The 13,724-nt window shown below is 49.0% G+C and overlaps 1 long non-coding RNA gene across 1 annotated transcript in view; it reads left to right on the plus strand.

The window, feature by feature from the left end:
• LOC139274691 (uncharacterized) overlaps positions 1–13,724 on the plus strand; it is a 49,358-nt gene that overhangs the window by 20,274 nt on the left and 15,360 nt on the right. The window contains exon 3 of the long non-coding RNA XR_011595565.1: positions 6,444–6,532. This is a non-coding gene — a long non-coding RNA (uncharacterized lncRNA). The remainder of the gene's footprint in view (positions 1–6,443; positions 6,533–13,724) is intronic.

Consider the following 13,724-nt stretch of genomic DNA (forward strand, 5'->3'; position numbering starts at 1 on the left):
CCCTCTGGTCCGAACTCCAACACTCAAAGTATTCTACCTCCCCTTAAACCCCTTAAACCATGCTGCAAGGGCACACTGCCCGCCCCCCACCCCCCAACTGTGGCCTACCATCCAGGCTGACCTCCTTGCTGCCAAGTCCCTCCAGTTGGACCCTCGTTTACCGCACCGCACTGGCCCCTGGCAATCTCAACAGTGGTGAGCCTTCGACCAGCCTGAAAAACAGGTTTGGGTCTACCTCACGCATGAGCCTTCCCTCCGGGCCTCGCTTCATCCATCAACGACCTGGCTTCTCTTCCTCCAGTGGCGACCTGGCCTCTCTTCTGGATGAGAGGTGGTTCTGGGTAAGGGAGTTCTGGATAAGGGAGGTTCAACCTGTACAACAGAACATAAAACAACTCTTTCTATCCAGTTCCTTCCCTCTCTCAGGGTCAGAGCATAACCTTAAGTCAGTAACTCTTCACACGAAAATAGCTCAGATCAGAAACCCATTTTGGAGAGAATTCATGGGTCCTAAACTGTGCCCTGCCACCACATTGTGCAGAAAGTTGTAGCTCCAATGGGACATTGACTAAAAAGATGAACGACTGAGAATGCTGCATCATAAAAATACTGTGAAGGCAAGAGGCAGCTGAACGGTGAAGAGAAGAGAATTCAAGCGACAGCGGTGATAAAACAAAACGAAACGTCAGGAAGATGGATAAAGAACAATAAAACCAAAGAACACTAAAGAAGAACCAAGGGAAAGGGGAAAAAAACCACATTTAGAGCAGAGACATAGCACAGAGGCAAGAAGGGAACGAAAGAGACAGAGAAAAACGAGAAAGGAAATAAATAATGGACACCAGAAAAGGTTGATTTTCCAAGTTCTCACCTGTAACAAGATACTTCACCTGTTGCCAATACGTATCAGAAAATCATTTTGTGTCTATTCATTTCAGTACACCCACAATTTCCTGATATGCCCTGGAGGCAGGAAAGTTGTTACACTATCCAAAAATTTATCATAGATGTCCGTGCGTGAGTTCTTCCAATGCGGGGTGCCGGTTGCACACCGGCTACCACACGGGCTTAGCAGAGCAAGGCCTTGGTCCAGTGGCAAGGGGGTCCAGGACGACTGGAGACCAGGCACTATTGTATGGGCCGAGGGTGGGATGTGAGCCGTAAGCTCGGAGCTGAGCAGCGCCCTTCGGTGAGTTGGTGAGAAAACCGAGGCCTGGCTGGGGGCAGGCATTGGGATGGTCAGAGGTTCAGTTTGTGGAAGAAGGAGCGGTCAGAGAGGTCAGAGTGACCACAGCCACTGTGCTCACCGCGTGCTCGACAGAGACTCCGCCGTTTAGTGGGGCCAGCGATCGGGGGGAGGCCAGAGCATTGCTGAAGGGGAGAAGGCCCGGACGCCGCCGGTGGAGTGAAGGCCCGAACGTCACCGTAGTGTACGAAAGGCAGATACAACAACAACATAACAACAACATCAACAACAGCACAACACCACAGTGAAGAAGGTAACAGAAAAAGTAAAATAACACTGTGTTTTAAATATTAAATGTTGCTTTTAATAATGCCTGAAATTGTATTCTAGTAGAATAAAGAGCTGATGGGGAAATCAGCTCTTTAGCTCATCTGAAGCGAAACAGTCGGTTTATGACAGAAAGCTTAACCAAAAATGCCATTTGAATATACTCTGAGGGTGCGTCAAATCTATACATGTATATAACTCCTGAACATAATGAAAACAATTTAAAGATGAATCATAGAAGGCACTTGCTTGGTGTATATTTATACTTTTATCATTCTGAATGAGTTGGGGAATTGGGATTATTCTGTTGTTACCCTATTTCTGATCTGCACACCCTATGAACGTGGCTTCTCAGTGGGAGCACAGGATTGCAGAATTTACCATTTATTGTTTTAAGTTTAATTTTAGATTTTAGGTTTTTGAAATAAATGGACAGAATTATGGACTATGTTCCAACGATTTCCTGAGAGGCATTCCATTGCAAGCATTTCTTCCAGATGTGAGAACCAGCTCGCAAAATCACGCCATAAAGAATTCTTTCTATTTTACCTTTCTTTTCAGTGTATAAAACATTGCACCTACTGATTTCCCTCTGCTCCTGGTTCCCACAGTTCATTTTGGAAGGGAGAGCAACTTTGACTAAGGTTGGCTCAAAGGGGCCAAGTTTCGGCCTGAGTTGCTCCTGTTTTTTTTGGAACAACTGGTTTAGAATGGAGTATCTTAGAAATTGCAATTCTCGGCATTTAGTTTGTTCCAGTCTAGTCAGTTAGAACAGTTTCAGTTTGGAACAGATTTTTTTTTTTCAAAAGGGGGCGTGTCCGGCCACTTACGCCCATTTTGAAAGTTTTGGCAGTGAAAACTTACTCCAAACTAACTTAGAATGGAGTAAGTGTAGATTTTTGTACGCTCAGAAAAACCTTGTCTACACTTAGAAAATCAGGCGTAGGTTACAAATCAGGCATAGGGAATGGGGCGGGGGGGTTTAAAGGGAAGTTTACAAATATTAAACACTTCAGTTTTACAAATGAAGAGCCATCAATCAATAATAAATGATAAAAACATCAATAAATCAGCCAATAAATCAATCCAAAAAAATTAATAAGGAATAATTTGTTTTTAAAAAATCAATAAATAAAAAATTTTCTACTTACGGACTGCAGAACCGGGAGCCCTCCAACAGCGTGCTGGGATGCCCCCCCCCCCCCCCCCCCCAGTGTGTCTCTGTCAGTGTCTCTATCTCTCTGTCTGTCTGTGTGTCTCTCATTCTCTGTCTGTCAGTGTCTGTGTTTCTGACAGCGAGGGGAGGGGGAGGAGGGGGGTAGAGGGAGAGAGCGGGGGAGCAGAGGGAGGGAAGGGGGAGGGATGGGGGAGAAGGGGGGCGAAGGGTGGGGTGGGGGGGGAGAAGGGGGCGGGGAAGGGGGAGAGGGTGGGGGAAGGAGAAGGAGAAGGGAGAGGGAGGCTGAACGGGCCGGGTCCGGCCGGGCCCAAGACTTCGGGCGGGACCCATCCCCAGCAGAGGATTTACAAGTAGGTGGCGTTGGGTCTGGTCGGGTCCGGGGTCCGGGGACGGGAGCGCGGGTCGGGTCGGGGGGAGCGCGGGTCGGGTCGGGTCGGGGGGGTGGAGGGAGGTCGGATCAGGTCCGGGGGGGTGGGGGGGGCAGTCGGGAGCACGGGTCGAGGGTGGGGGTGGAGGAGGGAGGTCGGGTCGGTTCGGGTCGGGTCCGGGGGTGGGAGGGAGGTTGGGTCGGTTTTGTTCGGTTCGGGTCGGGGGGGGAGCAGAGGGAGGTCGGGTCACGGTTCGTGTCGGGGGCGGGGGGGAGGGAGGTCAGGTTGGGTCAGGTCCGGTCCGGCTGGTCGGGGGGGGGGCGTCGGGAGCGCGGGTCGGGTCGGGGGGGTGGTGGGAGGGAGGTCGGGTCGGGTCCGGGGGTTGGGGGGGGCAGTCGGGAGCACGGGTCGGGGGTGGGGGGGGAGGAGGGAGGTCGGGTCAGTTCGGGTCGGGTCCGGGGGTGGGAGGGAGGTCGGGTCGGTTCGGTTCGGGGGGGGAGCAGAGGGAGGTCGGGTCAGGTTGGTTCGTGTCGGGGGCGGGGGGAGGGAGGTCAGGTTGGGTCGGGTCCGGTCCGGCTGGTGGGGGGGGGTCGGGAGCGCGGGTCGGGTCGGGAGGGTGGTGGGAGGGAGGTCGGGTCGGTTCGGTTCGGGTCGGTGGGTGAGGGAGAGGGAGGTCAGGTCGGGTGGGGGTGGCGAGGGAGCGCGGGTCGCGTCCAGTCCGGGGGGTCGGGTCGGGTCCGGGGGCGGGGGAGGGGGGGGAAGCGGGAGTCGGGTCGGTGTCGGGAGGAATCAGGAGCTGGGCGTGGGAGGCAGCCTTATGCACGCAGCCCCAGTGAGGACATTCAGCCAGGGCTAGGGGCTGCATGCTTCAGGCCCCTCCCACACAGTTTTGGGCACCTGGAGCTACTGCACATGCGCGCATGTGCAGAGGTCCCGGCACTGTTTTCAGCGCAGGAACCTGGCTCCGCCCCCTACAGCTCATGCTGCACCGCGCTCAGCTCCAGAGGGCCTGCAGGGTGCCGGAGAATAGGTAAATTTTTTTTAGGCGCACTTTGTGGCGCGGAAAATGGGTGTCCAGGTCGGGGCTGCGCCATTCTAGGCGCGGCCCGAAACTTGGGTCCAAAATATGTTTGATTAGCCTCTTAGAACATAATAACATAAGAAATACGAGCAGGAGTAGGTCATTTGGCCCCTCGAGCGTTCTCCGCCATTTAATAAGCTCAAGGCCGATCTTCTTCCTCAACTCAACCTTCCCGCACTATCCCCATATCCCCTGGTTCCCTTAATAACCAAAAATCTATCGATCTCCATTTTGAATATACTCAATGACTGAGCATCCTCAGCTCTCTGGGGTGAAGAATGCCAAAGATTCACAACCCTTTGAGTGATGAAATGTCTCCTCAACTCAGTCCTAAATGGCCGACCCCTTATTCTGAGATTTTTACCCCTAGTTCTAGACTCCCAAGCCAGGGAAAACCTTCCCTCAGCATCTACCCAGTAAAATCCTTTAAGAATTGTATACAGTTCAATGAGATCACCTTTCATTCTTCTAAACTCACAGCAATATAGGCCTAGTCTACCCAGTCTCTCCTCATAGGACCGTCCTCCTATTCCAGGAATCAGTCTGGTAAACCTTCATTGAACTACCTCTAAGGCAGGTAGGATCCTTCCGTAGGTAAGGAGACCAGAAGTGTTTAACATTACTGCGATTGCTTCAATCAAGGAGCTCACTTGGGTGCACACATTAAATTTGTACAATGTTAACAAATATCTGATTGGATTGCTTGATTTTTCCTCAGTATAAATGCAGAGGCCTTGAAAAGACGCATTAACTGGTTCAATGTAAACTGAGTGGAAATAATACTGAGCAGCTATCTAACATTTATATACATCTGGCAGCTTGAACACTCCCCCTCCACCCATTGAGTTTGTATGCAATATAGAGGATTATTTCCTCTGGTTACTGTTTGCAGCACAACGGCTAACACATGTCTAAAGGTCACTTTGACAATATCTCCACAAATAACAGAGGAAACCTTCCTAATAGTTGTTAACATTTTTCCATCTGTAATAACTTGCAGTTTTGATTTGTGTTCTGTTTTTAACCTGGGCACCTGATAGCTCCCCCGAGGACAATCTTATTGAGCAGCAAGAATTCCCTTGCAACATTAATGTCCGTTGGAGAAAGGGGCAGCATATCTGAAATATTTCAAGAATAATAAAAGGAGCCAGAGTTGGACAAAATGATTAATTTCATCATTGACTGTGGTAGAGTTACATGTTGGAGTTTAAAATTATTAATGAGGCTGCTCTGTTATCACAGTAATGATAACAAGATGTGGGAATTAGTGTTGATGAGCTGTATCAAAGCATTTTAATTCCAGGACAGAGCTGGGAGATGGAGAGGACAAAGCAACAAGGACAGGAAAGAGCTGGGATTCTGTGAGGGGAGAGGTATGAGCTGCATGCTTTCTGATAGGATTTTTCCCGATGTCATCATCATCATAGGCAGTCCCGCGGAATCGAGGAAGACTTGCTTCTACTCCTGAAGTGAGTCCTTTGGTGGCCGAACAATCCAATACGAGAGCCACAGACTCTGTCACAGTTGGGACAGATAGTCATTGAAGGAAAGGGTGGGTGGGACTGGTTTGCCGCACGCTCCTTCCGCTGCCTGCGCTAGATTTCTGCATGCTCTCGGCGTTGAGACTCGAGGTGCTCAGCGCCCTCCCGGATGCACTTCCTCCACTTGGGGCGGTCTTTGGCCAGGGACTCCCAGGTGTCGGTGGGGATGTCGCAATTTATCAGGGAGGCTTTGAGGCTGTCCTTGTAACGTTTCCGCTGCCCACCTTTGGCTCGTTTGCCGTGAAGGGGTTCCGCATGGAGCACTTGCTTTGGAAGTCTCGTGTCTGGCATGCGAACTATGTAGAAAGCTGAAGTAACCACTTTTATCCGACCTGCCTGTAAAGCAACTTGAAGCCATCACGCAGCATCTCCAATTCCCTGGGGTTTACTCTCTCTCATAGATGGAGACATCCTGATATTAAACAAAAACAATCATGTTTTTGCTAAAATAATTGGCTGTGCTATTATCATGATTAACAACGCTCTGTCATGTTGATAATTATTTAGTGCGCAATAAAGTGCATTAACCATAAGCAATTTAATTATTCAAAATCCAGATGGATGACAGGTTTTTCTGATACCTTCATTTATAATTATCCACATGGCTTAACTCAAGAAATAATTGTCTGTCATGTCTGCACTGTTTGTATTATTGTAAATCATTTTTCTTTAGTTGGTTCTTTCCTATAGAACAACGTTTCCCATGAGCAGATAAGCTTTCAATCTTTAATTTTTTAATTTTTTTTGTCTTTTCCTATTACAGATTATCTGCTCATCAAAGCTGGGGATGTTGGTGCTGGGGATTGGAATCTTCCATTTTGAGCACCAGGTAGCAGAATCTAGCATTCCCAGGTCAGGTATTGTTAAATATGTGCACTATAGATATACTCTCTGTGTAGTCACTGTCTAGTTACATAAGATGGAGACTTGTTTACCGGAGGTACCATCAACAAGGTTCACATTGTATACACTATGCTGGCACCACCAGAGGGTGCAACTGGTGGAGGCGCAGGGGTCACCTGTACACCACAGGTATCCAGGTATAAAAGGGAGTCCACCATATGGTAACCTCACTGTGGAGTTACATTAAATGGACTAAGGTCACTACAGTTCAAGTGCAATACTTTGCCTTCTGGAGTCATTATCAGAGCATCTAAAGACATAACAATTGGCGACAAGATTACGGACTTTCACGCGAAAATGGCTAACCTTGGTACGTTGCAGCAATTCACCAATGGGGATGATTGAGACGCCTTTGTGGAGAGGCTCGACCATTTCTTCACAGCAAACGACCTGGCAGTGATGATCCGGCCACACTGGCTGATAAGCGCAGAGCTAACCTGCTCACCAGTTGTGGGCCCACCATCTATGGCCTTGTCAGGGTCTTGCTGGCACCAGCAAAGATAATGACCAAGACGTATGAGAAGCTTGTAACATTGATGCAAAAACAACTCAAGCCCAAAGAGAGCTTCCTCACAGCCAGACACCGGTTTTATACGCGGCGACGGCCGGAAGGCCAGGAAATTACAAAATATGCTGCAGACCTCAGGAGGCTGGCGACACTGTTGATTTCGGCGAACACCTCACCGAAGCGCTGCGAGATATCTTTGTCATCGGAATCGGCACGAGGGCCTTCTTCACAGGCTACTATCTGCGGCTACCACAGTCAAACTGCAGAAGGCCATCACCGTGAGCCACGCATTCATGGCCTCGACCTGCGGCTCTAGGCGGATGACTCATCCTCAGGACTCAAACCCGGCAAGTACTGGCAACTTTTAGAAGCAGGACTGTAGAACGTGAATCTCCTCAGGGGAGAGAGAACAGGCCCCCAAGTCCCTTAACTCTGAGTCTGCCAAGGGGGGCTAATCGGTTAGCACCATGCTGGCGTTACAAAGGAAATCACCGGGCTCACCAGTGCCGTTTTAAGGACTATGTGTGCAAAGAGTGCAGCACAAAGGGCCACCTCCAGCGAATGTGTAAAAGAAATAGGACTCACCATGTTGATGAAGAGTCTGCAGATAGCCATGAATCCAACGCGGATTATGAAGAAGTGATCGGAGAGGCAGCTCAGCCCCATGATGAGGTGTACAGAATGTTTACCTGCACCACAGAATGTTCCCCGTTGAGAATGGAAGTTGAGATAAACGACGCTCCAGTCTTCATGGAAGTGGACACGGGGGCGAGCCAGTCAGTAATGAATCAAGAAACCTTTGAGAGTCTATGGGACAATCAGGCTGAGCGACCCAAGTTGGTCCAGGTTCAGGCAAATCTGTGCACCTACATCAATTAACTTATCCCAGTTATTGGTAGTGCGGATGTTAAGGTACTCCATGATGGCACAGTGCACAAGTTACCCTTGTGGATTGTTGCAGGTGATGGACCAACGCTACTCGGAAGAAGGTGGCTGGAAAAGATCCATTGCAGCTGGGAAGATTTCACCCTTCCAGCGATCGATGTCCCCCATACTCAGAGGCAAAGCAAGCCCCCACCTAAGGTTGGATCTGGCACCAGAGAGCAGACCAGCACAGCACCCGAGGCACAGACTATTCAGCATGACTGCGCAGAAATGATCCAGCTGAGATGACCCAAACGCATCTTCCAGGCCCCAGTGGCAGGACTCCAGAGGAAGAAAATCGGATCCAAAGGCGACTTCCCAGCCTCGGTGGCAGAAACCGGGGAGAAGACAATCACTGCAGTTAACATCGTGGATGGAAGAAAGATGGCGCCCAAACCACGAGGTGAAGCACTGAAGGAAAAGATGGCGGCTGCCGGACCACGAGGTGCAGCATTGATGGAGCAACACGTGGTACCAAGCGAAGAAGGGGATTGGGGTAAAGATAGCAAGACTCTCTTAAAGGAGGCCAGCAACCCACCACACTTAAAGGGACAGTCCCACATTCTCAATCAATGTAATAACAAATATGAGCTAAATATAAAGCTTGCAATTGATGATCAGAGTTTTATACATGTAATAAGCAAAGAAAAGTCAGGTGATTGCAATCGGAGCTACAGTTTATCTACAATAAGCAATGAAATGTTGTGCGATGCAGGATTTCAACTGTATTCTGATAATGTAGCGGGCAAACACTCATCGGAAACACACAGGTCCAGCGTGCTACCTGATGCTGTAGCCTGCACCCCTGGGACCAGAGTGATGCACCATGGAGTGTGGCCACATGCAGCTAAAATAGACAAGCTGCAGAGCAACTGACCTCAGGAGGGCAATGGCACCGGTATCGATACTCTGTCCCTGATCGGCTCCACCTCTCAGGCACCCGATGGCACCAACCGCCACGAGCCAGAAAGAGCAAACTGTGCTAAGGCGCAGCCCCCAGACCCTATCGCCATCAAGGCTACACCCGGGAACGAAGGGTCACCCGCAACGGTTCTCCCAATTAGGACCAGGACCAGCCAGGATCCCAAACCAAATAACATCCAGGCAAGCGAGTCAGTGGTTCCCTGTGCACTGCTAGACGACTGCTCCCTGGGAGCAGCAGTGACCCGTGGCGCAAGGAGCGGGCAGGGAGTTCACAGGCATCTGTGAACCTGCTCGACGCTAGGAGCAACAGCAAACGCCCTGAGAGCGGGCAACTCGAGCCAACCAGGTTCCCACTGCCAGCACCGGGCAACGCTCTGCCACCAGGCTACCTGGACACCATCCAGCAGCTCTGGAATTAGCTTGTCCTCATGCACCAGTGCTGACCCCAGCACTGATCCCAAATATGTACCATCAATGTATCTCACCAATCAAATGTACTTGCCTCACAACTGTGCCACAAATGCAATGATGTAATTGCAAATTTCCTTTTCTGGACTTGACTGTATGTGAATGTATATGAATGTGTTGAGCCACCGGCATGATCTACATGTGCGGGCGAAAATGGATGTATGTAGCCATGGACACCCACATGGATCACACCCAGAACCCACTGAAGCCTCATTGCATCATCAAACCATCCCAACTGGTAACCACTACCCAAAGTTGTGGCAATAAGGACTTGGGGGTTAACAGGGAGAGAGCCTCGCCAAAGTACAGCCAATGTGCAAGGGCTATTGGCACTTAAGTCTGGGGAGAGCTAAGCCAGAGCAAATAGTGCAAAGATATTGGCACAAAAGATTTCGGGGAGAGTGATGTTTTATATGTATACTATAGACATTCTCTCTGTGTAGTCACTGTATAGTTGCGTAAGATGGAGACTTGTTTACCGGAGGTACCATCAACAAGGTTCACCTGTATGCTGGCACCACCAGAGGGTGCAACTGGTGAAGGCCCAGGGGTCACCTGTACACCACAGGTACCCAGGTATAAAATGGAATCTACCATGTGATATCCTCACTCTGGAGTTATATTAAATGGACTAAGATCACGACAGTTCAAGTACAATACTTTGCCTTGTAGAGTCATTATCAGAGTATCGAAAGACATGACAGGTATAGCGCCGTTAGATGTTAAATAAATGCTCCCTCTATTCTACCCTGTTAACGAGTTACAGCGTCAAACTCCACACCTCAGGGGTAGATATTCTCTGCAGGTTCTCCTGCCGGTCAAGTCATAATTTTGGCGGAAGAACGAGCCACAGAAGTGGCAGATGAATATAGTAATCCACATTCGCATCATTTCTCTGAAGGTTCTTCGGCTCTTCTGCCAAAGTTACACCGGGTGGGAGAAGTCATGCTGCAGCAACTCAGCCCAGCACCTCCTCCTGCACCCGAGTGACATCCTTCCATTTGCCACTGCAGTTATTGTGCTGTGCTCCTATGCTTACTGAATTGAGGTTGCTCAAATTAATGCAATGCATTATACGATGAATCAGCAAATTGCAAGATCTTCATCCCATCAAAGCAAGCTGAATTTGAACTCAAACTTCCCATGGTGAAAGTTTACATTTCAACGCTTGCCATCACTGAGTGTTTTTTTTTACTATTAAATCTTTCTGAGACTAGTCAACGCGCTATTTTCTGTCAAGTGCCTGCCCTGTATTACCTTTACGCAGGACTGAAGGCAAAAGCAGAAAGCGATTGCATGCAGCTGCTTTTTACACCACTGAGGAACTCCCCAGATATGTCGAGGAAATGACGTTTGTTGGTATGGTTGGCATGGGATTCTAAGGATCATTAAATGATCTAACTTTTAACGGTCTCTATACTCATTTTACATCTTATTGGCTCCCCTAGAGTATATGAATAGTTATGTTTTACTTTTATATATTTTATCTCTAATTTTCCCCAACTTCTCTTTGAACGGGTTATTTTATTTTTCTCGCTGGTCCACTTAAAGACATGTGATTACAAACTCAAAGCAGGAAGTTCTTAACGTTGTGTTAATGAACCCTGCTGTCTTGCTGCGATGATTCAATTTCTGACGCAGCTGCCTTCCATTTTAGAACCAGCTATTTCTTTCTGTTATACGCTCCCGCCATCCAAGGCTGCATCGTTCCCATGTGGCAGTTCATCGTAGCCAAGACTAACACCCACCCCCTTCCCCTGATGAATGTCTGTCCCATCTGTGACAGAGTCTGTGGCTTTCGCATTGGACTGTTCAGCCACCAAAGGACTTACTTTAGGAGTGGAAGCAAGTCTTCCTCGGATCCGAGGGACTGCCTATGATGATGCAGACTAACAACTCAGTAGTTTGTGGAACAAGGCTGATATTGTCCTCTGCTGGGGTGAGAAATGGTCAGCAGACATGTGGCGTCTGGGCTGCTTAATCTGGGAGGTTTTCAACGGACCGCTGCACAGAACATCCTCCCTCTGCTCCCTTGGAAAGGTCTGTATTTGGTCCTCTTAAATGCACGCACGTTCAAAACCGGAGTGGCGCTCCTCCGACCAACTGGACTTTATATACTCGGGAATAATGGAATTGTTTCCAGCTTGGTTCGATGGATAGCACACTCGCCTCTGTCAGAAAGTCGTGCTTTTTATTTTTAATTTGTTATTGGGATGTGCGCATCGCTGGCAAGGCCCAGCATTTATTGCCCGTCCCTAATCGCCCCCGAGGAGGCGGTGGTGAGCCACTGCTTTGAACCGCTGCAGTCCGTGTGGTGAAGGTGCTCTCACACAGTGCTGTTAGATGCGTGCGCTCTAGGTGCGTGCAGCAGAGCAGGTCTCCAGTCGTCCTGGTTCAACCCTTACCACTGGACCAAGACCTAGCTCTGTCAAGCCCATGTGGTGTCTGATGTGCAATGGCCACCCCACGTTAAAATAATCCACGCACAGGCATCTTCCACCCCTTTCAACTGGAGTTCAGGACTGGAATATCAGGTCCTTCATTGAAGCATCTGTGAACTCGAGTGAAAGCAAGTCATCCTCGTTCGAGGGACTGCCCATGATGATGATGATGATGATGGTGCCCAAACATGCCAAAATTGTGCCATTTCAAGTTAAGTTGTGAATTTTATCATTTGGATTATTTGCGGTTGAGGTTGGTGTGTCCACATTAGGGGGCATTTACACCATGACTTCAGCATCACGGTGAAGTGGCTTAACCTTCACACGGATGGTAAAGTTTTCATGTAAATCTGGAGGCTGGGCATTACCTGACTGCGAAGGGAAAGGGTATGAGACTCTTAAGTTAACACTACATTCAGTGTAAATCCCATGCAGTATCAAGTTGCGTTGTGAAAAATGCTCACCTGGGCAGAAGAATGACTGGCCCCGATTTTAACATACCCTACTTGGCGGTAAACGGTCAGTTAAAATAACGGGGGTGACGGTTCCCCCCCATGGCTCCCCCTTCCATCCCAGCGTGTCCCAATATTAATCTTCTCATTTTAAGCAGGCAAGCAGCTCACCCGCAGGAAGGAAGGAGGGTGCTGTTTTAAATATGCAGATCGGATCCGTCGATGACATCAGAACCCGATCTGCAATACCGACCAATGGCCTGACCCCCCCACCCTCTGCGCGGCAAGACATCCCTTCCCCCAATCCCACCCTTTTGGATGGGACATTAAACCGAGGCCCCGCCTGGTCCCAGCTGGATGTAAAAGATCCCATGGCACTATTTTGAAGAAGAGCAGGGGAGTTATCCCCGGTGTCCTGGCCAATATTTATCCCTCAGCCAACAGTACAAAAAACAGATTATCTGGTCATTATCACATTATTGTTTGTGGGAGCTTGCTTGTGCGCAAGTTGGCTGCCGCGTTTCCCATGTTACAACAGTGACTACACTTCTAAAAAGTTCTTCAATGGCTGTAAAGCGCTTTGCGACGCCTGGTGGTTGTGAAAGATGCTATATAAATGCAAATCTTTCTTGTTGTCCAGTTGCCGGGCGGGAGGCCTCCCAACAATATTCTAATGAGGCTTTGCCATTAAGATTGGCAGTGCTGCCTCATCCCCAGATATGGCGAGTTCGTCGGCTGATTACGTGCTCCACATGCTCTCTCCCCAGCTCCCCGTTAATACTGGGGCCAAAGCTCCAGCCAGTAACAGAAAGAATGTACTGTCAGCTGGTCAAGTGTGAGATAGGGCACACACAACCCCTCAGTATAGGGATATCTTATTTTTTCTTGCTGATGTGGTCATACAGAGGTGACTGCCTGTGCATCGAATGTCTTGAGGTGAGTATGGTTCCATTTTTTCCCTCCTTAAATATGTGCATCTGGATCCCTCAGTATTCTCGGCAGACGCATGCACCGGCAATTTGGAACGGTTAACATTTTGCAGGTTCAGAATTATATGTGTCCAAATCACTCCCCAGACACAGTGCTGAGGTTCTGATTTTTTTTCTGAAACAGAAATAGAGAAGCTGTTGGCTAAAAGAGAAGCAAGTGAATATGTTATGAATGGGAGATGTTAGTACATCTACAAAGGAAATGGTGGGCTTAGGCTTTGAACAGGGTATATTAGATTCAACAGTGACCTGGCATTGGTGGGCAGGATGGAGACACCTAGTAAAAGATGCTTGTCATTAGAGAACTAGTGGGGAATGTACAAAGGACATGGACTATGTACAGCAGGCACCTCAAAGCACTGGAGAAGTACCACCAACGCTGCCTCTGCAAAATCCTGCAAATCCATTGGCTGGATAGGCGCACCAACATCAGTG

The sequence above is a fragment of the Pristiophorus japonicus genome, chromosome 10 (assembly GCF_044704955.1).
Source record: "Pristiophorus japonicus isolate sPriJap1 chromosome 10, sPriJap1.hap1, whole genome shotgun sequence".
Classification (NCBI taxonomy): domain Eukaryota; kingdom Metazoa; phylum Chordata; class Chondrichthyes; family Pristiophoridae; genus Pristiophorus; species Pristiophorus japonicus.